Below are 25,961 nucleotides of genomic sequence, written 5' to 3'. Positions count from 1 at the left end.
CATCCCTTAGTTATGCTGCTATAGACTTAGACTGCTGGGAGGTTCCCATGATGCACTGAGTGTTTCTTTCTCTTTTTGCTCTGTATGCACCACTCTGCATTTAATCATTAGTGATTGATCTCTGCTCCCTTCCACAGCATGTCTTTTTCCTGGTTCTCTCGCTCAGCCCCAACCAGTCCCAGCAGAAGACTGTCCCTCCCTGAGCCTGGTTCTGCTGGAGGTTTCTTCCTGTTAAAAGGGAGTTTTCCTTCCCACTGTTGCCAAGTGCTTGCTCACAGGGGGTCGTTTTGACCACTGGGGTTTTTCTGTAATTATTGTATGGCCTTGCCTTACAATATAAAGCACCTTGGGGCAACTGTTTGTTGTGATTTGGCGCTATATAAATAAAATTGATTTGATTTGATTTGATAAACATTCATTTACAGTAGTGTTCAAAATAATAGTAGTGCTATGTGACTAAAAAGATTAATCCAGGTTTTGAGTATATCTTATTGTTACATGGGAAACAAAGTACCAGTAGATTCAGTAGATTCTCACAAATCCAACAAGACCAAGCATTCATGATATGCACACTCTTAAGGCTATGAAATTGGGCTATTAGTAAAAACAAGTAGAAAAGGGGGTGTTCGCAATAATAGTAGCATCTGCTGTTGACGCTACAAACTCAAAACTATTATGTTCAAACTGCTTTTTTAGCAATCCTGTGAATCACTAAACTAGTATTTAGTTGGATAAGTTTTTCATGATTTCTTCACATCTGCGAGGCATTAATTTTGTTGGTTTGGAACCAAGATTTTGCTTGTTTACTAGTGTGCTTGGGATCATTGTCTTGTTGAAACACCCATTTCAAGGGCATGTCCTCTTCAGCATAAGGCAACATGACCTCTTCAAGTATTTTGACATATCCAAACTGACCCATGATACCTGGTATGTGATATATAGGCCCAACACCATAGCAGGAGAAACATGCCCATATCATGATGCTTGCACCACCATGCTTCACTGTCTTCACTGTGAACTGTGGCTTGAATTCAGAGTTTGGGGGTCGTCTCACAAACTGTCTGCGGCCCTTGGACCCAAAAAGAACAATTATACTCTCATCAGTCCACAAAATATTCCTCCATTTCTCTTTAGGCCAGTTGATGTGTTCTTTGGCAAATTGTAACCTCTTCTGCACATGTCTTTTATTTAACAGAGGGACTTTGCGGGGATTTTTGCAAATAAATTAGCTTCACACAGTCATCTTCTAACTGTCACAGCAGTTACAGGTAACTCCAGACTGTCTTTGATCATCCTGGAGCTGATCAATGGGTGAGCCTTTGCCATTCTGGTTATTCTTCTATCCATTTTGATGGTTGTTTTCCATCTTCTTCCATGCATCTCTGGTTTTTTGTCCATTTTAAAGCACTGGAGATCATTGTAGATGAACAGCCTATAATTTTTTTGCACCTGTGTATACGTTTTCCCCTCTCCAATCAACTTTTTAATCAAACTACACTGTTCTTCTGAACAATGTCTTGAACGTCCCATTTTCCTCAGGCTTTCAAAGAGAAAAGCATGTTCAACAGGTGCTGGCTTCATCCTTAAATAGGGGACACCCAGGGGCGTGCTGGGAACATTTTTCAGGCCGGGAGTTTCATATCCAATTGGCCCACAAACCGCCAGCGCATAGGGATAATAAGAGTTCTGCTGTGGCATTTATGTGCTGACTGACTGTGAAAATTGGGTGGCTTATAATAGAAAGTAAAAGTTAGTTAAGCTGGACGTACACTGTACGATATTTTCAATCATTGTACTTGGCTCCAGCTCAAACTGGTTTAAAAGTTCAGAGCACACGATTCATGTTCTCACACTGTACGGCCGATGCGCTGATGCGATCTGACTACTCACATTGTACGTTCAAAAACCACACGTCGGACTGGTGTTTCCAAAAGCAAAACGTAACAGAAGCTTTTTTCTTTTTTTCTTTTTTTTTTTTATTATTTCATGCCTATCAGCGCGCGCAGTGAGTGAAATCAGGTGGGGGAGACTAAGCGCATATGTGCGCGCGCACACACAGCAGACAGCAACATGATTCACGAGAGGACGGTAAAAAAGAAAACATAAACATTCATAACAGGTGTTGCTACTTACATTGTTGTATAAATAAACTATATTTCATACGGAGTCATACAGCTGTGCTCATTTGTCGTAAATACTGTTGTTGTCTTCTGTGTGTGCGCGTGCGCACATAAACGTTCAGTCTCCGCCCACCTGATTCCACTCACTGTGCGCGCTGACAGGCATGAACTTTAATATGATATTAGGTTATTGCGAGGGAACGCAATAAAAAAAAAAAAACACAAGACTTTACATGAGATCACTGTTTGCTCTCTCTGGTGTTTTCACATGCACAGTGCGTGAGGTAATCAGCACTTAGACGCTTGTAGCGCTGCTTCTGCGCGGAACCCTCACGAGTCACGATGGCCGACCAAAATATCAAACAGGTTTCATTTTTATCCGACCATATGGTTCCCCATCGGGAGGTGGTCGTGAGATGTTAAATGCAGCTCGTTACTCCATGTAGACTGCACGATGCAGGACGCACGATTAAGCTGAAACTCGGCGCGATCCAAAAAATTCTCGCACGAGTGAAAAATCGGCTGAAAAAGGGCCAAAACTCGCACAGTGTAAGCCCAGCCTTAGTTAAAACAAGAATGGTATTGTTAACTCACCAGTACACCACCTAAGGCTGGTGTACAGTGTGGGAACATGAATCGTGCGCTCTGAACTTTTAAACCCTGCGGTTTTGTCGCACAGTTTGAGCTGGAGCTGAAGTACAACGATTGAAAATATCGTACAGTGTGTGCCCATCTTAAGTCAGTGAAGTCTGTAAGTAGCTGGAAGAGGTGGAAGCAGCACTGCACTACAAATGTTGATACGGCTGACATCCGGGCATCAACAGGCATGTAGCCTGTTATGTCCGGCCCTATTTACCATTTCCCTCTTCGCTCTGTCTTCTTGAAAAAATATCTGTGAGCTTTGCACACTTGGCAGCATCTTCCTCCAAAGCTTTTCTTTTTCTTAATCTAGCTTTTTCAGCAACACCTGGCTTTTTTTTTTGTCCATCTTTTCATTCACGGGCCACTCCTCCTATACTTGCTAGTAGTGCAAGTCCCATCTGGGCGCACAGGGCTTGATTGGACTGAACTAACTGTAATGAATGCATAGGGGTGTTAAACGTGTAATGGTATGTCCCTACCTTAGGCTTTGGAAAAGATAACAGCGTTGCAAAAGAAGCAGTCTTAAGTTATTTTCTTGTGAATTTTCTTGATTGTAAAACATTTATAACACTTAATGGCTTCTCTTTGAGATACAGCAGCCCAAGTGTCTTGCTGTGTAGCCTAACAGTTAGTGGTGGTCATATATGTATGCATATATTAACACCCCCTCACAACTGCCCCAGGTTGGAAAACTCCCGACTCTCCCGATTACCTAGCACGCGGTAGGGGACACCTGATTCACACCTATTTATTCCACAAAACTGACAAACTCACTGACTGAATGCCACACTACTATTATTGTGAACACCCCCTTTTCTACTTTTTTTTTTTTTTTTTTTTTTTTTACTAATAACCCAATTTCATAGCCTTAAGAGTGTGCATATCATGAATGCTTGGTCTTGTTGGATTTTTGAGAATCTACTGAATCTACTGGTACCTTGTTTCCCATGTAACAATAAGAAATATACTCAAAACCTGCATTAATCTTTTTAGTCACATAACACTACTATTATTCTGAACACTATTGTATTCCATTGTCAGTGAAGCTCATAAAACAGCAGATAGCTCAGGGAAGATAGCATAAGGTTATGTATTGCGGAATTTGCACAAAGATGTTAATGTTGTGTATTTATATTTTAACGTTGATTTACTATGTTGTTGTTTTTGATGTATGGGTGCTATGTACCGGATGTGTTGTTGTATTGCAGACCCCTCTGTCCAAGGCAAATTTCTCCTTTGGGAGACAAATAAAGACACTTTGACTAAAAAATAATGCAGAGAATACTCTGGAAATATTGGTGTTGAACCACAGAAAAACCTAGAGGCCCTCAGAGAAAAGCTGTCTGGAACGTCCCAGCTGGACACTGGGGAAAGTCCAGAAAACTCTCCTGGCCCTGGGATGACACTATTATTTTTGGGCTATTTTTAGAATGATTAGAATAAAAAAACAAACCCAGGGTGGATCCTGAAAAAAGGTGTGTTTTCCTGAGAGGATATAAGATGAAAGCTGAACTGAAGTCTCGGTGCTTTCCTGGGATTTGCCTCACAGGTTTGAAGTTGTCGACTGCTTTTTGATGCATTAAACCATTTTTGCATCAGACTTTGGTTCCTGCTTATTTTTTGACAAGAATTAAGCTCTGTTGGAGGAGAAGTGGATAACCTTCTAGGCTGTTGAGGGAGTAGGAGTGTGTGTATACTGTAAGTGAAAGAGTGAGGTGCATGTTAATAGTATGTTTACCTGGGTTTGATTCCTGGTCATGCTACTGGTCTGTATCTTTGGGCAAGATACATCATCTGCATTGTTCACCCAGTTGTAAATGGATACCTTGCTTGGCTGGTGAAATACACTGTAATTTACTGGCACCCTATCTAAGAGGAGTGAGTCATCGACTCTCATCTGCTTCATGATATGAAATCAAGGGAAAAACACCAACACCAGTTGGCAATGGTGCCCATACCTACTGCGCTCAACAAAAATACAAATCCATAATTTGGAATTTGGAACGGCATTTCAAGACGATTCACAAGAGCTACAATGCTATAACGGTATAACATCCCAGCTCAACACATGCCTGAAAAGTCAGCAGCACAGTGGTCTATAAATATGAAGTGATGAAAGGTCTGCTCAGACCAGGACTCTGAGGATGCATTTATTCCGTGTGCAGCTGGAGGAGACGTGTAGAACACACAGACATTAGGTGGCTCGGGGGAGGTAAATTTCGGGAATGCTTTTCTGAATTGTTGCCTGAAATTAAAGAATTTCTGAAATGTTCAAACCATAATGAATATGCACGGCATTTTGATTTGAAAGCAAGTTTAAAAGCAAGTTACACCGATCAAGCAGGTTGCAACAGTGTGACCTGCAACTGGAAAAGGCCAAGGGGACGTCTTATTCCATCAGAGTCTCAAATCCACCTGAGGCCAACAGATTAGACAATTTTGCCACCAGACAAATTATTTCCATCTGTCACAGTGTGACGACACCTTTAACTTCTGAAATCTGACAGGATCAAGCGTACACCGAGCACAGCGGCTGCACAGCACTACTTGGGTGTAGTTGACAATAATAGTAGGGAACCAGAATTTTGCCTTCTATTTTAGTAAATTGGATCTGATTTGCTCAGTTACTGGAATCGGTGATCCTGTTATCTTTGCAGGAGAAAGACTGTCCAAGTCTTTAGAGTTATGGTGCTTCCTGTTTTACTGTATGGTTGTGAGACTTTGATTCTAGCCAGTGATCCCAGATGACGATTGATGCCTTTGGTACTAGGTCTCTTCAGAGGATCCTTGGGTACTGCTGGAATGACTTTGTCAATCAAACAGATATTTTAGCCATGGTCACACCAACATGCACAACTATTTCATCACACGAGTGACCCAGTAGCATGTCCAGTTTCCACAGATTTGTCTGTGGTATGTATGAGTATGTATGAATGAAATATGACTATCACTGTCCGTGTTACTGAACATAGCCAGAGGAAAAAGGAAAAAACATTCTTCAATGCCTCGTCCTACAAATCAGCATTGTGTTAAAGTGTGCCTGACGCACACCTGCATGCATACACACTGCATATTTCAGTATGTGTTTATAATGTGAACAGCACGCTGGCAGATTGACTACGCTTTTATTATTACAAATTCCAAAATAGCCCTGAGGTGCAACAAAATGATTCCAGTTACTGAAACAAACAATCAGGCCACAAGTTGCGAGAGATCATGGCAAGTGGCATTACGGATCATAAGGTCGTACCACTGGTGGACCCACCAATCGTCGGATGGCACGAGCAGTTGCAACTGGATGTAGAAAGGGACAGCACAAGATCTTGCTACTTGACCTGGCCTGACCTGACCTTTAGTAATTAGCAGAGATTATTAATGAAAATAATGTTGATTTTTAATTACTATTGCTGTTGCTGTATGCATTTATTGTGAAAACAACTGATTGCGATGGTGTGCTCAGACTTAATAATAACGTCATTTATATAGCACTTTCACAAAGAACAATGAGAATATTATAGGATAATATACAAAGTGCTTTAATACCAATTTGACATCAAACATCAGTTTAAAAAACTTTGCACAATAAAAATTTAAATGATAAAACAACTAACATCAAACCCAGATATACACACAATATAAACAAAAAATATTTTAATAAAAAGTTTAAAAAAAACAGTTATAAAGTATCAAAAATAAATTTTATTTATTTTAAAGGACATGTCTCCAAATTACAGCTCATTTTAATGAAGAGAACAAATTGACCTGGGAGAATTTCATTTATTTCTCTCTAACTTTTACAAAATAAATGAGAAACATATTGGATTTATACAGAAATAATCTGATTTAGAGCATTTTTGGTTTATTTGTTTGAGCGAGCAGCCAGCTGACATCACGCTGCCTTTCTTTACTCAGATTGGCAGTCACCGTGTCCTTCACATCACCCCTCACAAACATTGGGGGGAAGCCCCCATGTGATCTGACATTGCTGTCAAATGTAGGTCTTGACGTCTGATCACTTGATTGTTTCCACAGTCGTTTCCAGACAGTGCAAATATTGATCATATTGGCAATATCATATTATGAATCCCGTATTTAAATGCTCACTCAGTCACTCACTCAACTTCTTACGCCAATTAACAGTCATGGGGGCTGGAGCCTATCTAGTGGAGGACCCCCCTATTGAGTTCATGACCAATTTTCTGGGAGCAATTTTTTAGTGCAGATTATTGGAAATTGGCCCAAAATAAAAAAAATTTAGCCAGGGTACCCTTCTCAAAAGTACGGGCTAACTCCACCAGGGGGCGAAATTAAAAATGGCTGCAAAAATCTATGTTGTGCCTTTATCTCCACTTTCAACTGACCTAGAATATTCATTTTGGTGTCTGAATATATGTTTTAAGGGTCAAGGAATTCATTTCTGCCTGAAGAGATAATCTATATGTAACACCGGAGGGAGAAATCCAAGATGATCCAAGATAATGCATATAGTTAAAGGGTGTGAACTGTCTGCCATATACAGTATCAATAAACATGAGGTGACTATTCATACTGAAAGAGCAGATACAATTGTGTAACACCATGTTCCTATTTCATAAATTGTAATTACCTTCAAGAAACTAGATAAAAATGTAATCAACTCCATAGTAACAAACAAGATAACACCATCATTTCAATAAGTCAGACTGAGAGTCCTCCAAGAGTCAGGTAAGACCATGATTACAAAATAGTCAAACATCTTCTGTGTCACTAATAATTGTCTCCATCACTTTCATCTGACGTGTCATCATCAACCACATCCTGAAAGGATCCCAGAAGGTATTTGGGTAGACTGTGGAAGAAGAATGGAAGTGAAGTGGAAGTGGAAGAATCTCAAAAAGAAATCAACATCAAGAATTCTTCCTGACAGAGACTCTCACAACCTGAAAGTGCAGAGAGTTCACCAGTCTCATCGTTTTCTTCACTTTCACAAGAAAGAGCTGGTCCCATCGCCACTAAACAACGGTTGGAAACTTGACAGTGGTAAATGTGTCCCCCTCAAATACACAAAGCCATGTCTACACTTTAAGTCAGGGGTGGCCAAGTTCGGTCCTCGAGAGCCACCTTCCTGACACTCTTAGTTGTCTCCCTGCTCCAACATACCTGAATCCAATGAAAGGCTCATTAAAAGTCTGCTAACGAGTCTTTCATTGGATTCAGGTGTGTTGGAGCAGGGAGACAAGGAAGGTGGCTCTCAAGGACCAAACTTGGCAACCCCTGCTTTAAGTATTTTATTACTTTATTTTTAATTAATTTACAAAAAAGTTTAAAAAAAATTTTTATGTTCGCCAAGGATGTAATAAAATCATCGGCATTTATTTATTTGTCTGTCTGTCTGTTTATTAGCCAGATTATGTCAAAACTACTGCACAGATTTTGATTAACTTTTCACCACAGATAGATATTAGATCATGGAAAACTCCAGATTCTGGATCACGATTTCACTTTATATAGGCTTTGAAGGATTACATAACAAAAAAAAAAAACTTCACAGATTCTCACCAAATTTCCACCACAGGTAGATATTAAGGCATGGACGCCTCCATTGAATTTTGGAGGTGATTCAGCTCTGGATTGGCAGAAATCTTTGATTGCTCTTGTTTCACTCTGTCATTATGGGGTATTGTGTGTTGAATTTTGAAATGAATTTCATCCTTTTTGGAATAAGGCTGTAACAGAACAAAAAGTGAAGTGCTGTGAATACTTTCATGATGCACTGTACACTGAGAAGGACTGTAAAAAAAATGAACTTTCCTTTCAAGTGATTTATGTATTTGGGCTATGTGATTGATATTCCAATAAATTGTTTTTAATCCCAATTCAAGCGTCAGTGATTATTCTGTCTTGGTGGATAATCATTGTGTTTTCAGTTAGACAAAGATTGTGCAACACATTTAGTTGCCAATAAGTGTGTGTTTTTTGTTTTGTTTTGTTTTTTGTTTTGTTTTTTGTTTTGGGTTTTTTTTTTTTGGGGGGGGGGGGGGGGATTCTGCATGCCACAATTTAGAAAATGATCCAAATCACACTGCAATTTATGATGATGCTCCACAGCACAAAGAAGAAAATTAGGCTTATCGAACCTGTGTGTGGATTTCCTGATGATTTATTGGGTTAGTTGTGACAACGCTGGTGGTGTGATGCAGCAGCACTCTGTGGCCACAGCACTGTTAGACTGATGTAATCGTTAAGTGCATCAGAAATTCAGATTGGCTTCTCCCTGCAGTTGTTCATCTTTCATTGTTTATTCATGACATAATTGATCTTCTGAGACACTCTTGAAATATGACGTCCTCAAGTGTTTTTAATGCACCAAACCGTTCACACAAACTGAAGCCAGCATCTGTGGGAGCTTTCACCAACAAACCTGCTTTGTAAAGCTGCAGCATTTGTTCAATTGCAGCCCGTGGTGCACATACAGAGCTGTGATTTTACAGGCAAACAAATGATGGGAGGAAGGTGAGAACAGTCTGTCTGCACTGAAACGCCATCTGTTCCTTCGCACAAACTCCATCTTTACATTAAAACCACTTTGTTGGTTTGTGTTTCTGCATGCATGTGTGACAGCGCTTCTTTTCTGAGTGACACCGTCATGCAAAAATTGGATTTGATATGTTTTTTATCCTGCTTGCTGGACAGGGTATTGTAATTGTGTGTAGGGAAGGGGGGGAAGAATTACTTGGGTTAATGTCTCCGGATGATTAAGGTTTGGAACAGATTGGTCAAAGGTCAAGGTCCAAAATACACATCCACCACATTAGCTAATCAGGCGGGCTGACTCTGTGGTTGGCATGAAGCTGGACTCTCTGGTGACATGGCAGAGAACAGTGGACAAACTGCTGGACATTATGGACAATGTCAGTCACCCTCTGCACACCGTCATCAGCAACCAGAGGAGCCTCTTCACCCACAGACTGCTCGTTCCCAAGTACAGGACCAACAGACTGAAAAACTCCTTTGTCCCTCAGGCCATCAGACTTTACAACTCCTCACTCAGGGGGAGGAGGAGTAACAGCAAGACAGAGGACGGGAAGGAGAGGAACAGTAGTAGCCAGTAAATCAGTAGCGATCTGTATGTCTGGTTTTTTATATTGTGTATTTATATTTTTTTTACTTTCACTTTTGCTACACAGTAAATTTTGCTCAGTAAAATATACTCTGCTGGGATAACATTTGGTCCCAATCTAAATAGAGTAAAATACACTCTATTATAGTGTCAGGCTTACTGAAACGGCGTGGCTGGACACAAATGCAGGATTCAGATGTCAGTAAACCAGGGTTGAATGAAAGTTCAGGCAGGGTTTGGTACATAGGTAGGCAGACCAAGATAAGCAGCAAGATCTGAAGCATCAGCCAGAGACAACGTCAAAAACAGCCAGGCGGGTCAAAAACATGGGTGGACAAAAAATGCTCAGAAGAATAAGTGCTCAAAAGTGGCTAAAGGATCAACAATCTCGCAACCAGACAGGGTGACAGGTGTGACTAAAATAGAAGGAGTGATTTGCAGGAAACGCAGGACAGGTGTGTGTTAGAGGTGGGCGGATCGATCCTAATAAAAATAATATCGATACCAACGCTGGTATTGATATTGAACAATCCTCGTGTAAAAAGATCGATACTCATGCTTTTTTTCTCTCCTGCACGCACTGACTGCTGTGCACGTAAATTCATCAAAGTCAACTCTCTGTCTATAACAGCAGCGCTGCACTGTGTCACACAACATGGAGCAGCACACCCTTGTATTGTGGTTTGTCAGCCCTCTACCTCAGGAGATTTTGTTTTAAGTTGTGTTGAGTGATATTTTTTAAACAAAAATGTTGATTGTGATAATAAAGTATTTTGTTGTCACGTACAATGTTTGGTGAAATTCTATCCTAGGTCTTTTGGATCCTATGAAGCTTAAATATGAAAAAGTATCGGTATCGATATCAGCGATACTGGGCCTGTACTTACTTGGTATCGGATCAATACCAAAATTCCCAGTATCGCCCACCTCTAGTGTGTGTGAAAGGATCTGGAAAGGGGTGTGGCAAGCTGGAGGGAGAATCACAGGGTAATGCCCAACATTAAGCAGAAGACAACAGAGCAGAAAGATCCCTCCACCAAACATAATAGTGACAAAAAATGGCAGCAACAAAATAAAGAAAAACAAAAAGACACTACATACAAACCCCAGTCATGACATATAGTGAAATCACCTCTATCATCTTGTCAAATCAAGTGTTTCTTCTCCAATAAGAGTTGATTTAGCACTGTGATAGAGTATATTTAACTCTATTTGGACTGGGACCAAATGTTATCCCAACAGAGTAATTTTATGCTGCAAAATTGACTGCGTACTCTGTGTGCTTCTTACCCTGTGTGCTGCTATACAATGCTGCTGAAACCTCAATTTCCTGAAGGAGTCTTCCCAAGGGATTAATAAAGTTCTATCAATCTAATCTTAACTCCATTGCCAAGGTAGCTTGAGGATTTATCAAAAGGTCATATTGATCAATAAAATATCTGTGATTGATTTGATAAAACTTATTTCACAATGAAGTCCAAATGAATCATATTATTATATGTGTTGTGTGGGCCGCCAGAAGAGGAGGTACTGCTGGCCCACCACCAGAGGGCGCCCTGCCTGAAGTGCGGGCTTCAGGCACGAGAGGGCGCTGCCGCCACGGACACAGCCGGGAGTGACAGCTGTCACTCATTATTTCCTGACAGCTGTCACTCATTCTTCATCATCTCACTCCATAAAACCCAGACGTCATCTCCACCTCATCGCCGAGATATCGTACTTCTATGGAGGTAACTTCTCTGCTGACTTACATTAAGAAATAATCTGAGCACTTTTTGCAGCCGTTTTCCTGTGGTGTTTTCTTATCTGCTGGATTGGTGTTTGGTGTGATTAGCGACGGCTTCACCTCACACCCCAACCAGATAAGTGGTTAAACAGGAGCTGCACGAGTGTGTGTTAGAGGTGGAGGTGGCATTCCCACCGTTGTTGTTACTGGGTGTACACACACCCACACTTGACTGTCTTTGCTCTTCGCCAGCAGTACCAGATCCGACAGTCGGGGACGGTGATCACCTGGGAATTCGGGACTTGGCGGCTCCAGTATTCACCAGGTTCGGTGGCGGCGGAAATCGTGTGGTTCCGGCTCTTCTCAGGACAGACGTCTTCTATCCTCGAGCCTGCCCACACGTCACCTTTGTGGATTGACTGTTATCAGATACTGAGATTGTCTGTATATTTGTTGTGCACCTTCACAACATTAAATTGTTACTTTTTGGCTCATCTATTGACCGTTCATTTGCGCCCCCTGTTGTGGGTCCGTGTCACTACACTTTCACAACAATATGGCTATGAAGCTACGCGCGCTCTGAGTGGGTGATTTCCGGTCTGATATTTTCCCATATCAAACCGTTACCATGACAATCAGTCCAGATCACGTATCACATTTGTTACAAGGGATGTACCGATACCACTTTTTTCTAGACTGAGTACAAGTACGAGTACATACATTTTGGTACTTGTCGATATAGAGTACTGATACAAATACAAAATGATACCATTACACTTTTATGATGACTTTGAAATCATGTTTTATTCATCAGTTGTTCCTTACTTTTTGACTGTAACTGCTACCAATATTAACTTTGTTTTATTTTCAAACATTTCACTTAAATCATGTAACTTCACTTTTTAACTACTACAAATTGTCCTTTAACATTAACCGTGTGTTTCTTAACAAACATGACACTGCCAGACATCTCACTGAAATGGAACCTGTGAACTTCAGCATTATACAAATAATGAATGTTTATGAGTTCAATGGTACAAATATTTGATGTGTGTGTGTGTGTGTGTGTGTGTGTGTGTGTGTGTGTGTGTGTGTGTGTGTGTGTGTGTGTGTGTGTGTGTGTGTGTAGCAGCGTCAGTTAGCTCAATCAGATCATGGTGTCGTTGTCTCCCGTGCACGCACACACACGCAACCAGCTCAGTCGACTGTGTATGTCCTCAGTGCAGCAAGAAAAAAATCACGTCAAAAATGAGCCCAGCTTTTCTTTCTTTCTTCCTGACAGCAGACAGCACAGTGGATTTGTGTGTGTGTGTGTGTGTGTGTGTGTGTGTGTGTGTGTGTGTGTGTGTGTGTGTGTGTGTGTGTGTGTGTGTGTGTGTGTGTGTGTGTGTGTGTGTGTGTGTGTCTTACAAGCAGCATCAGTTAGCTCAATCAAATTATGTCTCGGGAGAGCCGTTGTCCGGGCAGCACAGTGGCTTAGTGGTTAGCACTGTTGCCTCACAGCAAGAAGGTCATGGGTTCAATTCCCGCCTGTGGCCTTTCTGTGTGGAGTTTGCATGTTCTTCCCATGTTTCCTCCGGGTGCTCGGGTTTCCTCCCACATCCAAACACATGTGGGTTAGGTGGACTGGAATATTTAAATTGCCCGTAGGTGTGCGAGTGGGTGTGAATGTCTTTGTTTGTCTGTTTGTGGCCCTGTGACAGACTGGTGTCCTGTCCTGGGTGTACCCCACCTTGCGCATTGTCCCCCGTGCGCACACACACACACACACACACACACACGCAACCTGGTCGGCGCTTGTGCATGCGTGTATTACCAAAAAAGACTGTACGTCCTCAGTGCAAAAAAAAAAAAAAAAAATCACTTCAGAAATTAGTCCAGTTTTTCTTTCTTCCTGCTACCAGCCTCCAGACAGCACAGTGGATTCGTTTTTGCTACGTTTTCACATAACGACGACAAGTCACGAATGCCACGAAGTGCACATTCTTGGCCGCTGATCACAAATGTGATTATTCGGGGCAGAGGCGTCAGGTGTCCTCAGGAACTGCTGCAACCTGTTACCACATGTTACGATTAATGGCACGTGTTGCTGGAGAATTATCAGGAACCATTACGCACGGTCAAGAATAGTGTTCCGCGTTGTTGCGCGCTATTGCGCGCTATTGCACGTAACAGTTCTGTCACGTTGTGAATTGTCTCCACACACACCCATATTCATCCATCCGAATTCAGATCGCTCCAGTTTTTCAGAAGAACTTTGTGACTGCATGCGTAGTTGGGGTCTGTGCCATGGAGTAGCGCAGAGAGGAGGAGGAGGACAGAGCCAGTTGTGTGGCTTCATGTGGCATCAGGCACATGCAGCAGGTGGAACACCTGTAGGAGCACACGGAAGAGCACTGAAATTAGACTTTTAGCTGACTTGGTGTCAGCAATCAAACTGATTGCGGTGCAGCAGGGTTTAATTGTGCGCGCGCTTCTTCCTCCACTGGACTGGAGGAGGTGCAGAGATGTCTGGCTGCACGAGTCTCCTCTCGCTCCTCTGGCTGCTCAGACTCGTTCTCCCACTCATCAGTTACAACAGCAGGTGGAACACCTGCAGGAGCGTCCTGAGGAGCTTCAGCAGGAACTGTGGAACGACATTTGGAGCCGAGTTTAATTGTGCGCACATGACAGAAAACTGACTCGTCGTGGCGCGCAGTGAAATGTGACGCCGCATTACAAGTCGTGTCAAAACTTGACAGTTTCCTTGTCACTTCATAATAACGCGTGACAGTGTGGGCTCCAAAAACCATCACAGGAACCACTACGAACATTGTCACGTTCTATTAAGGATCACTACTCATCAAGACAGATCAATACGCTCAGTTGCGACCTCCACGACGTGAGATGAAATGAGGGTGGTGTGTGACATTCGTGGAAGATTTTTTGACAGGCAAAAACATGCTCCACGAGTATCAAGAATATCACGCACCAACACGCACTATTAAGAAACCTATTCAGATGCGTTAAGTCACATTAAGAATGTCAGGAATGTGTCACGAATGACAGAAAAATGACATTCATAACGTGTCTTGCTTATGTGTAAACGCACCTTTTGTGTGTGCGTGTGCATGTTGTGTGGGTGCATGCACGTGTGCACGTGTGCACAAGGATGTGCGTGTGTGTGTGCAGAGTGCAATGGTACCAAATGTATGGAACCAAATTTGCACTCTAAATGGAACCAAGGTGCACTCTAAATGCAATGCAACACAAATGGGATGAATTAATCCATGTCATGTGACATACAAAGCACCAATCAAATGACAAGGATCCACTCAGCCGTTATACTGTATAAGACAAAATATACAACACCACACCAGGAACAGAATTGAAACTGTCCATCAATAACTTTATGTCTGTGAGGACTAAAATCCTTTTTTTGAAAATGTGAGGGACAGATTCATTTTGATGAAAAGAAGCTTCTCTGATGTTATCAGCTCTTTTTTTTATCGACAATGTGAGACACTGAGCAAAACAGTTTTTCACTCTCCACACTATTTTTTTAACTTTTAATTGAATATATACCGGTAACATACACAAATACAAACCATATTTTTTTTTCAACGGTGGAACATGTAATGTTGATGAGCACGACGTGAGCGTGCACACACCCACACACACTGTTGCGCGGCATCTTCGCAACACGCAAAGGCAAAACAGAGTAATTTTAACATTATTTAATTTTTTTCTTTGCGGATCATGGAATAATTTCCCTCGCTTTCAGACAGATTCGTCCCTTGTCTGTGGTAACTGAGCCCGTTGATGAGGAGCAGCAACTCTTTTAACTTCTTGCCCAAATTGCGGCTTGCAGAGGTGAGTAGAGGTTCTGAACACCCCATGGACATTCTGCAAATGGATTACACGCCTGTGGTGGACTGAGCCGGTCTGCCATCGGCCTGGACAGCCACACCAAGGGCTGAAACTCACCAAACTGATGGACAATCTCCACCTCTGAAACTCTGATCGGAGTTCTGACAGAGGAACTGGCGCAGTGCTGAACTCACAGAGGCACTTTTTTCTGCCACACGAGGAATTAAAGTATTTTCAGATGTTTTCCAAACTCAGGAGGCTTTGTGTGGTTTATTTTTCTTCAAGCTCGTATGATGATGAATTTCACTGAAATGAACAGGTAAGACTTTTTATTTACTGTGTGTTTGAATTTACTCCGCATGATGGACAGCAGCTTTCAGCCAATTAATGGACAGCATTGATGGACGTATTTGATTTATGAGTAAATTACATGAAAGCCTATAAAAATCCATAAATTAGCTGCATCATTGTTAAAGCCGCAGTGTTCAAAATGTATGAAAAAAGTAGCGGTTATAGTCCGGAAATTATGGCGCATGTGCGTGAAAATCCCACATTGAGAGGTTGATATCACGCTGCTGTAAAGGGGTATCGGGTCATGAAGTATCAGAAACATTTTATGATTACAAGTATGAGTAAACGAATACGGGATCGGACTGATACCCGATACTGGTATCAGCATCAGTGCATCCCTATTCATTACAAACCAGAAAGCTAAAAAGACGATTAGAAAAAACAAGTCAGACATGAACATACTCCATAAATATCTAAACAGCTTCAGAAAAAAACACACAGATTGAAAGCTCAGCAGCTAACGACTGGACCATCTGTTAGCAAGTTTGGAGGTGAAGTGAGCCCAAAACCGTCAGCACTTTTCATATTCAAGCGATACCGTAAGTTTGCATGTTTATGTATATAATAGCCATATCATGAATGAATTATTAACCTCGCTTGCCCGATGAATCCTTTAATATGAAGTCAAATACAGAAAAAAAAATCAATAAATAAAACACCTTACCTGAGATATCCCACCAAACAATTTTTTTCTGCAATCATTTCTTTTGCTACTGTTACCAATCTAATACTGGTAACAGTACTACTGTTAGTACTGTTAGTTTTTCAGTGTAACTGCTGTGAATTGTAGCTCATTATTTTACTCCTGTGTGAATTTTAGAAGTGGTTAGCATTTTCGTTAGCGGTTAGCTCGCACTAGCTTGGCTACACTCTTGGATTTTCTGGTGTACAAAATACACTACGTCACACTTCGCATTCCTGCGTGATGCTGGCAGATTGGGTGGCTCTTCTAGAGAGCCGTGGCCGTAAGTTAGAACAGCTTCTTAGCTTAGTGCAGTTAGATGTTACGGGCACTCCCGATGAGGTTAGTGTTGGGCCAGCTAGCGTGCCCATTAGCATTAGTCTAGAAATATGCCACTCGCAAAGTTAGTTTACAGATGCCGGCTGACGTTAAATGCATTCCTGGGGCCAGGGCTCCCGACATTGCCTCTCATCTTAGGGTGTTGATGCTGCAGAAGGGTAGACAGAAAATGGAACATGACACTAGATACAGCCACATAGTTATTCACGTCGGCGCCAATAATGTCAGAATAAAGCACTCTGAAGTCACAAAAATGATCATAGAGAGGACATGTGACCTTGCCAGAAACGTGTCAGCATCAATCAGTACTCTCTGGTCCTCTTCCCTCCCGAGGGAATTATGAGGCGTTTAGCAGGCTGACATCATTAAATAGGTGGCTGGTGCAATTTTTTAGGCAACAAGACTTTAATTTTATTGATAACTGGCCTTCATTTTGGGGCCACCGTGGCTTGCTGATGCTGGACGGCCTTCACCCTACTGGGGAAGGCACCACCATCTTTAGGAACATAGATAGAGCTCAAGAAGGAGGGTAACATTAGAACTTTACAGAAGGCCACAGAGCAGGTGATTAGAGACCCTGCAAGGCTTATGACAAATGTGGACATGGAATCCATTAGCTTAGTGGGGAAATTAGTGCAGAAAATCCACCATAGTGATACTGCAGTTTATGTACCAGAGAGAGAAATTTGTCCAGTTGAGCCTGTGGCCTGTTTCCGTACACGTGTCCATAAAAATCACAGAGGGATATGCTTTGCAAACTGAATACCCATTACTATTGTACATTGGATGACAATGAAATTGAGGATTGCCAGCTGGCTGTTCCAGCAATATCAAATATTTTGTGTCTGCTACCTACAACCCACTTGAGATGTCTCAAACCTAAACCTACTTTCAAGCATCTTATATATGCTACTCTAGAACCACCGCTAAATCCAAACAGTCCAACTGTCAACCCTACTGAGCTCATTAGTCTGGGTTTCATTAACATAAGATCACTGTCTTCAAAATTATTTCTGATTAATGATCGAATTATGGATCATCACTTACATATGATTGGGGTATGTGAAACCTGGCTTAAACCTACAGCTGTCCTCCCCTTAAATGAGGCCTGCCCACCAACATACACATTTAGTCACGTCCCTCATGATGTGAAGCACGGAGGGGGTGTTGCTCTTATTTATAAATCTATGTTTAGTCTATTAGCTGTTGGGGGTCACAAATATAATACATTTGAACATCTGATATTCCACTCTGCCCAAAATGCCACATATTGCTAAGGTCAGAAGAATAAAAATCAGCCGTATTACGTTGTCACTATATATATAGGCCCCCTGGCCTGTACTCTGAAATCTTAGATTAATTTGGTGAGTTCATCTCTAACTTGTCAACTAGTGCAGATAGCATTCTGATTGTTGGTGACTTCAACATTCATATTACAAAGCCTTCTGATCCCCTATGCAATCATTTATGGAAATTATGGATGTATTAGGATTCCAGCAATGCATTGAGGATTTGATGCACATTAGTGGAAATACCCTGGATTTGGTTCTCGCACATGGTATTGCTGTCACAAATATTGACATTGTGCCTCTTGAATCAGTGATCTCTGATCACTCACTTATTAGGTTTACACAGTTTTGCTAATGCAATGGAGACACCCAAAGCATATAAAGAGGCGTGCAGGACCAAAAACATATCACAGAGAAAAACCAAATGATCTGCACAGCCCCAGCGCTCCCAGACAAACAAAAAAAAAAAAAAAAAAAAATTAATTTAACAGAAAATAAATGTAGCGTTTCGGGCAGATGCCCTTCGTCAGATAGCATGTTCCATATCACACACCTGTCTAAATATTGACATAATTGTTGATTGCCCACAGCTGAAGACTAATCAAACAAATTAAAAACATCTGATCCTGTTATCTGATTCAAACATCCTCACAAATTAATAAGAGCAATCAGATAAATAAACGCCAAAGCCGACAAAGACATCAAACAAAAGAAAACAGACAAAGACACTAATGCAGAGCACATGTTAATAAAATAGAGTATAGAACAATACACAATAACCAAAATGATGGCAAAAGTACAAACTAGACAATTAGAAATTAGAATTTCATGTTTATTAATGATAATTGTCATTTGAAATTTACTATAGCATATGATGCACACAAAATTTTTTTTTTTTAGATATTCTGGTCTATAGACAAGATAAGAGATTGAGCTCTACCTTGTATAGGAAAAGCACCGATCGGAATTCTATTTTACATGGCAAGTCATTTCATCCAGTGTCCCTTAAGAGAAGTGTACCTATTTCACAATTTAATCGTATATGTCATATTTGCAGTTTAGATTCTGATTATTCAGTACAAGTGGATGACCTTGTACACCGGTTCCAACAGAGAGAATATAATCCTTTGTGGATCAGTGAAGCTCGTAATAGATTTGATACCATCACTCAAACTGAATGTTTGCATTATAAACGAAATAAAACTTTGATCACTAATTTGAACTGTATTATACAATATTCACCGTTGAGTAGGGAATTCGATAAAGTTTAAAAAAAAACATTGGCATATTATTGAAACTGATCCACATTTGAAGAATTTAAAAGCGTTCTCAACACCACCTAGGATTGTACAAAGGAGGCCACTTAATTTGAATAGCATGTGGTACGCTCCAATTTGCTGCCTCTAACTGATTCTTGCTCTTTACCCAAGATACCGGAGGGTAACTATAGATGTGGTCATTGCAGTCAGTGTAACTTCACATATCAGACAGAAACTTTTCAACATCCCAGGACAGGTAAGATATTTAAAATCAAGGGACATCCAATGTTATTTATATGCTGAAATGTCCGTGTGGACTAGCCTACATTGGAAAAACCACAAGGTCTTTAAAAACAAGAATTTCCAAAATTCGTAATCATGATAACAAAAGTCCTGTGGCTGTGCACTTTTCTGTGAAAAATCATAATGTGAGTTCACTCAGATACTTGGGCATTGAGCATGTACAACTTAATAATCGTGGTGGAGATGTTAACAGTTTGCTTTTGAAAAGAGAAGACTTTTGGATTTATACTCTCACTACACTTTCCCCTAGCGGTTTAAATGAGGATTTTTTAACCATGAAGTAGTTTTATGATGTATTGATTGTCTGGTTTGTACTTTTGTCATCATTTTAGTTATTGTGTATTGTTCTGTTACAGTGTTCTGTTACACAGTTTTGCTGCCATGTTTAGTGGAACAACAGCCTCATTCATCATTGCGGCGATACGTCAACTCTTCAAATATAACTGAACTCAAAGATAAACTACCTGATATCTTAGCTTCACATTTGGAAAATGCCCAATCAATAGACAGTCTTGTGGATAGCTTAAACTCAGCACTCAAAACTACACTTGACATGATTGCTCCACCTATATTAAAACTACTCACCCCTAACACACAGTCACCTTGGTTCAATGATTACTTGCGTGACCTCAGGCATAAGGCTAGAGGTCGAAAAAGGAAATGGCATAGTTCAAAATTAGAAGTATTCCACCTCTCATGGCGTGATGCTATCTTAGACTATAAGCATGCTAGCTACAAAGGGAACCTATTACTCTGATTTGATCAACAAAAACAAGCTTAACTCAAAGTTCTTGTTCGACATGGTGGCATCACTTATACATGGACAACCACCTGTAAGTCGCTCTCCTTTTACAGCACAAGATTTCCTTGATTACTTCAAGACGAAAATAGATGACATTAGGTTAAACATATCCCAGCATGCCTTAGCCTAGCCACGACACCCTGCTATTGCGGTGGGGGCCATCACTGAGGTATTACCTAGATTTACAGAATTTGATAGTAAGCATGCTGACTCACTAAGCATGCTGACGAAACTCATGTCTACAAAAAGCATAAACTGTTATGTGGGCTGCCCGAAGAGGAGGTACTGCTGGCCAACGCCAGAGGGCGCCCTGCCTGTAGTCAGGTTTCAGGCACCAGAGGGCGCAGTCACCACCCAGGAGCCAGGACTACCAGCTGTCAGTAATCATCATCACTGCACCATAAAAGCCTGGAGGAGACACCACATCTCTGCCGAGATATCAGTTTACCACTCAGGTAATTCTCTCAGCCGTTGTTTCTGTGCCAAACGCACATACCTTGTTTGTTCTGAACTTTTTGCAGGAGTACCTGGAACTCTACTTACAGCTGGAGCTGGGTTTGTGGACGGTGGGGGAGTGACGATCTTCACTCCTCATTCCACTTACGTTAAGTAGTAGTTCAGGCTCTGCCGTTAACTGGTTCCAGAGTTGGAGGTGGAGGTGTTCCCTCCAAGTGGATAAACATTGTGAGTTGCTGACTGCTTACTGGGTGTCCACACACCCACCATTAACCTGTTTTTGTTCCGGCCAGCAGTACCGGATCTGACAGCTGGAGTAGAGGCCACCTGGGGACTCGGGACTTGGTGGCTTCGGTGTACTGCAGGTCTTCGTTGGCGGCGGAACCTTGTGGGCCCCGGCTCTTCTCTGGATAGGCGTCTCCTACCCTCGGGCCTGCCCACACGTCACCTGTTGTATTTTGTAACTGACTGTCTAAAAGCAGTATTCGACCTGTTGTGCACATTTGCCACAATAAATTATATTTATTGGACTATCTATTGACCGTTCATTTGCGCCCCCTGTTGTGGGTCCGTGTCATTACACTTCCCCAACACAAACTGTTTATTTGATCCAAAACTAACAACACTGTTTAAGGACCTGTGGCCCACTCTAGGGCCGACTGTGCTGGTAATTATTAATCTCTCATTAACCTCTGGATGTGTTCCAAAATGTTTCAAATCTGCAGTGATTAAACCATTACTTCAGAAATCTAATCTTGACCCTAGTGTATTGAAAAACTATAGGCCGATATCAAATCTATCATTTTGCTCTAAAATTCTGGGGGAAAAAGTGGTGTCACAGCAGCTCGTGAACCACCCTACCAAGAATAATCTCTTTGAGCCACTGCAGTCTGCTTTTAGAAAATATCATTCCACAGAGATGGCTCTTACTAAAGTGGTGAATGATCTTCTGCTGCAATGGATTCGGACACCACTACGGTTCTGGTGCTATTGGATCTTAGTGCTGCGTTTGATACCGTAGATCATCATATTCTATTTGATAGGCTGGAGAATCATTTAATGATTACTGGGAGTGCCCTTGCATGGTTGACATCATACCTGACCAAAATGTAAATAAAAACAGAATACAATGATTTGCAAATCCTCTTCAACCTATATTCAATTGAATACACCACAAAGACAAGATATTTAATGTTCAAACTGATAAACGTTTTTGTTTTTGTGCAAATATTTGCTCATTTTGAAATGGATGCCTGCAACATATTTCAAAAAAGTTGGGACAGGGCAACAAAACACTTGGAAAGTTGATGAATGTTCAAACAACACCTAATTGGAAACAGGTGAGTGTCATGATTGGGTATAAAAGGAGCATCTCCAAAAGGCTCAGCCGTTCACAAGTAAAGATGGGGTGAGGATCACTACTTTATGAACAACTGCATGAAAAAAATTCCAACAGTTTAAGAACAATGTTTCTCAAGATTCAACTGCAAGGAATTTAGGGATTCCATCATCTACAGTCCATAATATAATCAGAATATTCAGAGAATCTGGAGAACTTTCTACACGTAAGCGGCAAGGCCAAAAACCAACACTGAATGACCATGACCTTCGATGCCTCAGGCGGCACTGCATTAAAAACCAACATCATTGTGTAAAGGATCTTACTGCGTGGGCTCAGCAACACTTCAGAAAACCATTGTCAGTTAACACAGTTCATCGCTACATTTACAAGTGCAAGTTAAAACTCTACCATGCAAAGCGAAAGCCATACATCAACAACATCCAGAAACAGCGCTGCCTTCTCTGGGCCAGAGCTCATTTGAAATGGACAGACGCAAAGTGGAAAAGTGTGCTGTGGTCTGATGAGTCCACATTTCAAATTGTTTTTGGAAATCATGGACGTCGTGTCCTCCGGACAAAAAAGGAAAAAGCCCATCCAGATTGTTACCAGCACAAAGTTCAAAAGCCAGCATCTGTGATGGTATGGGGGTGTGTTAGTGCTCATGGCATGGACAACTTACACATCAATGCTGAAAGGTACATCCAGGTTTTGGAGTAACACATGCTGCCATCCAAGCAACGTCTTTTTCAGGGACGTCCCTGCTTATTTCAGCAAGACAATGCCAAGTCACATTCAGCACGTGTTATGACAGCGTGGCTTCGTAGTAAAAGAATGTGGATACTAGACTGACCTGCCTACAGTCCAGACCTGTCACCCATTGAAAATGTGTGGCCCATTAAGCGCAAAATACGACAACGGAGACCCCGGACTGTTGAACAACTGAAGTCGTACATCAAGCAAGAATGGGAAAGAATTCCACCTACAAAGCTTCAACAATTAGCGTCCTCAGTTCACAAGCGCTTATTGAGTGTTGTTAGACGGAAAGGTGATGTAACACAGTGGTAAATATACCACTGTCCCAGCTTTTTTGAAACATGTTGCAGGCATCCATTTCAAAATGAGCAAATATTTGCACAAAAACGACAAAGTGTATCAGTTTGAATTTTAAATATCTTGTCTTTGTGGTGTATTCAATTGAATATAGGTTGAAGAGGATTTGCAAATCACTGTATTCTGTTTTTTATTTATATTTTACACAACGTCCCAACTTCATTGGAATTGGGGTTGTAAAATTATCCCAAAACTGATATGCATAATTATATACTACGTTTCCTAACCCTATAGGCCATCTATCAGTCAGGATTTTAGTGATTAAGCGTTGGACTTTAAATCAAATCAAATCAAATCAATTTTATTTATATAGCGCCAAATCACAACAAACAGTTGCCCCAAGGCGCTTTATATTGTAAGGCAAAAGCCATACAATAATTACAGAAAAACCCCAACGGTCCAAACGACCCCCTATGAGCAAGCACTTGGCGACAGTGGGAAGGAAAAACTCCCTTTTAACAGGAAGAGACCTCCAGTAGAACCAGGCTCAGGGAGGGGCAGTCTTCTGCTGGGACTGGTTGGGGCTGAGGGAGAGAACCAGGAAAAAGACATGCTGTGGAGGGGAGCAGAGATCAATCAATAATGATTAAATGCAGAGTGGTGCATACAGAGCAAAAGGAGAAAGAAACACTCAGTGCATCATGGGAACCCCCCAGCAGTCTAAGTCTATAGCAGCATAACTATGGGATGGTTCAGGGTCACCTGATCCAGCCCTAACTATAAGCTTTAGCAAAAAGGAAAGTTTTAAGCCTAATCTTAAAAGTAGAGTGGGTGTCTGTCTTCCTAATCCGAATTGGGAGCTGGTTCCACAGGAGAGGAGCCTGAAAGCTGAAGGCTCTGCCTCCCATTCTACTCTTACAAACCCTAGGAACTACAAGTAAGCCTGCAGTCTGAGAGCGAAGTGCTCTATTGGGGTGATATGGTACTATGAGGTCCCTAAGATAAGATGGGACCTGATTATTCAAAACCTTATAAGTAAGAAGAAGAATTTTAAATTCTATTCTAGAATTAACAGGAAGCCAATGAAGAGAGGCCAATATGGGTGAAATATACTCTCTCCTTCTAGTCCCCATCAGTACTCTAGCTGCAGCATTTTGAATTAACTGAAGGCTTTTCAGGGAACTTTTAGGACAACCTGATAATAATGAATTACAATAGTCCAGCCTAGAGGAAATAAATGCATGAATTAGTTTTTCAGCATCACTCTGAGACAAGACCTTTCTAATTTTAGAGATATTGCACAAAAGCAAAAAAGCAGTCCTACATATTTGCTTAATATGCGCATTGAATGACATATCCTGATCAAAAATGACTCCAAGATTTCTCACAGTATTACTAGAGGTCAGGGTAATGCCACCCAGAGTAAGGATCTGGTTAGACACCATGTTTCTAAGATTTGTGGGGCCAAGTACAATAACTTCAGTTTTATCTGAATTTAAAAGCAGGAAATTAGAGGTCATCCATGTCTTTATGTCTGAAAGACAATCCTGCAGTTTAACTAATTGGTGTGTGTCCTCTGGCTTCATGCATAGATAAAGCTGGGTATCATCTGCGTAACAATGAAAATTTAAGCAATGCTTTCTAATAATACTGCCTAAGGGAAGCATGTATAAAGTGAATAAAATTGGTCCTAGCACAGAACCTTGTGGAACTCCATAATTAAATTTAGTCTGTGAAGAAGACTCCCCATTTACATGAACAAATTGTAATCTATTAGAAGCAGAGGATACTCTTTAGAGCAGAGGATCATCGGTTCAAATCCCAGCCTGACCGGAAAATCACCAAGGGTCCTTGGGCAAGGTCCTTAATGTCCTAGTTGCTCCCGGAGTGTAGTGCGTGCCTTGTATGGCAGCACCCTGACATCGGCGTGTGAGTGTGTTTGTATGAATGGGTGAATGCGAGGCATCATTGTAAAGTCTGATGCAGATGGAAAAGCGCTATATAAATGCAGTCCATTTACCATTTCATTTAACACAGCCACTTCATACACTGTGGACTCTGTACATTATATCACTGTTGAAATCCTCTGACCCATTGATTCCACAATGGACACAAGGTTTCCCCATCCTGTGTGTGCATGCGTGTGCATCCTTCCTCTTCTGGATGATGAGAGTGACTTGTGCATGAATGCTTTAGCTGCTGAAGGTGAGGGATGCTTACCCATAAGGCGCCTTCTTTCAACTCTGGGAGAGTTAAATAAATTTTGTGGTGTCATTTTAACAATTCATGTAAATATGTTAGAAGACCATTATCTTAATTAAAACATGCTCAGACTTTGTCACAGCAAATTCTTCAGTGTTAAATTCCCAATATTAAGGCAGGTCAGTGTAAACTTAATTTCAACCATGTTCACACCACATTAGTGTCACACTTTAATAGTGATGACACATGAACCTAAGCACACAAATAAATGTTGCTAAACAGCATTAAAAGTAGGTCTTTAGCTCCAAATCACAGGGGAACCACTTTTGGTACACCAAAAGTGGCTCCCCTGTGATATCATTTAGCACCATTTGTTTTGTGTGTGTGTGTGTGTGTGTGTGTGTGTGTGTGTGTGTGTGTGTGTGTGTGTGTTGTGTGTGTGTGTGTGTG

At 41.3% G+C, this 25,961-nt stretch overlaps 1 protein-coding gene across 1 annotated transcript in view; it reads right to left on the bottom strand.

Annotated features, from left to right (window-relative positions):
* Positions 1-25,961, bottom strand: part of gpr158b (G protein-coupled receptor 158b) — a 246,658-nt gene that overhangs the window by 218,859 nt on the left and 1,838 nt on the right. The window lies entirely within an intron of this gene.

The sequence above is a fragment of the Thalassophryne amazonica genome, chromosome 12 (genome assembly GCF_902500255.1).
Source record: "Thalassophryne amazonica chromosome 12, fThaAma1.1, whole genome shotgun sequence".
In the NCBI taxonomy this organism is placed as follows: Eukaryota; Metazoa; Chordata; class Actinopteri; order Batrachoidiformes; family Batrachoididae; genus Thalassophryne; species Thalassophryne amazonica.
This window is presented reverse-complemented; position numbering and strand designations above follow the sequence as displayed.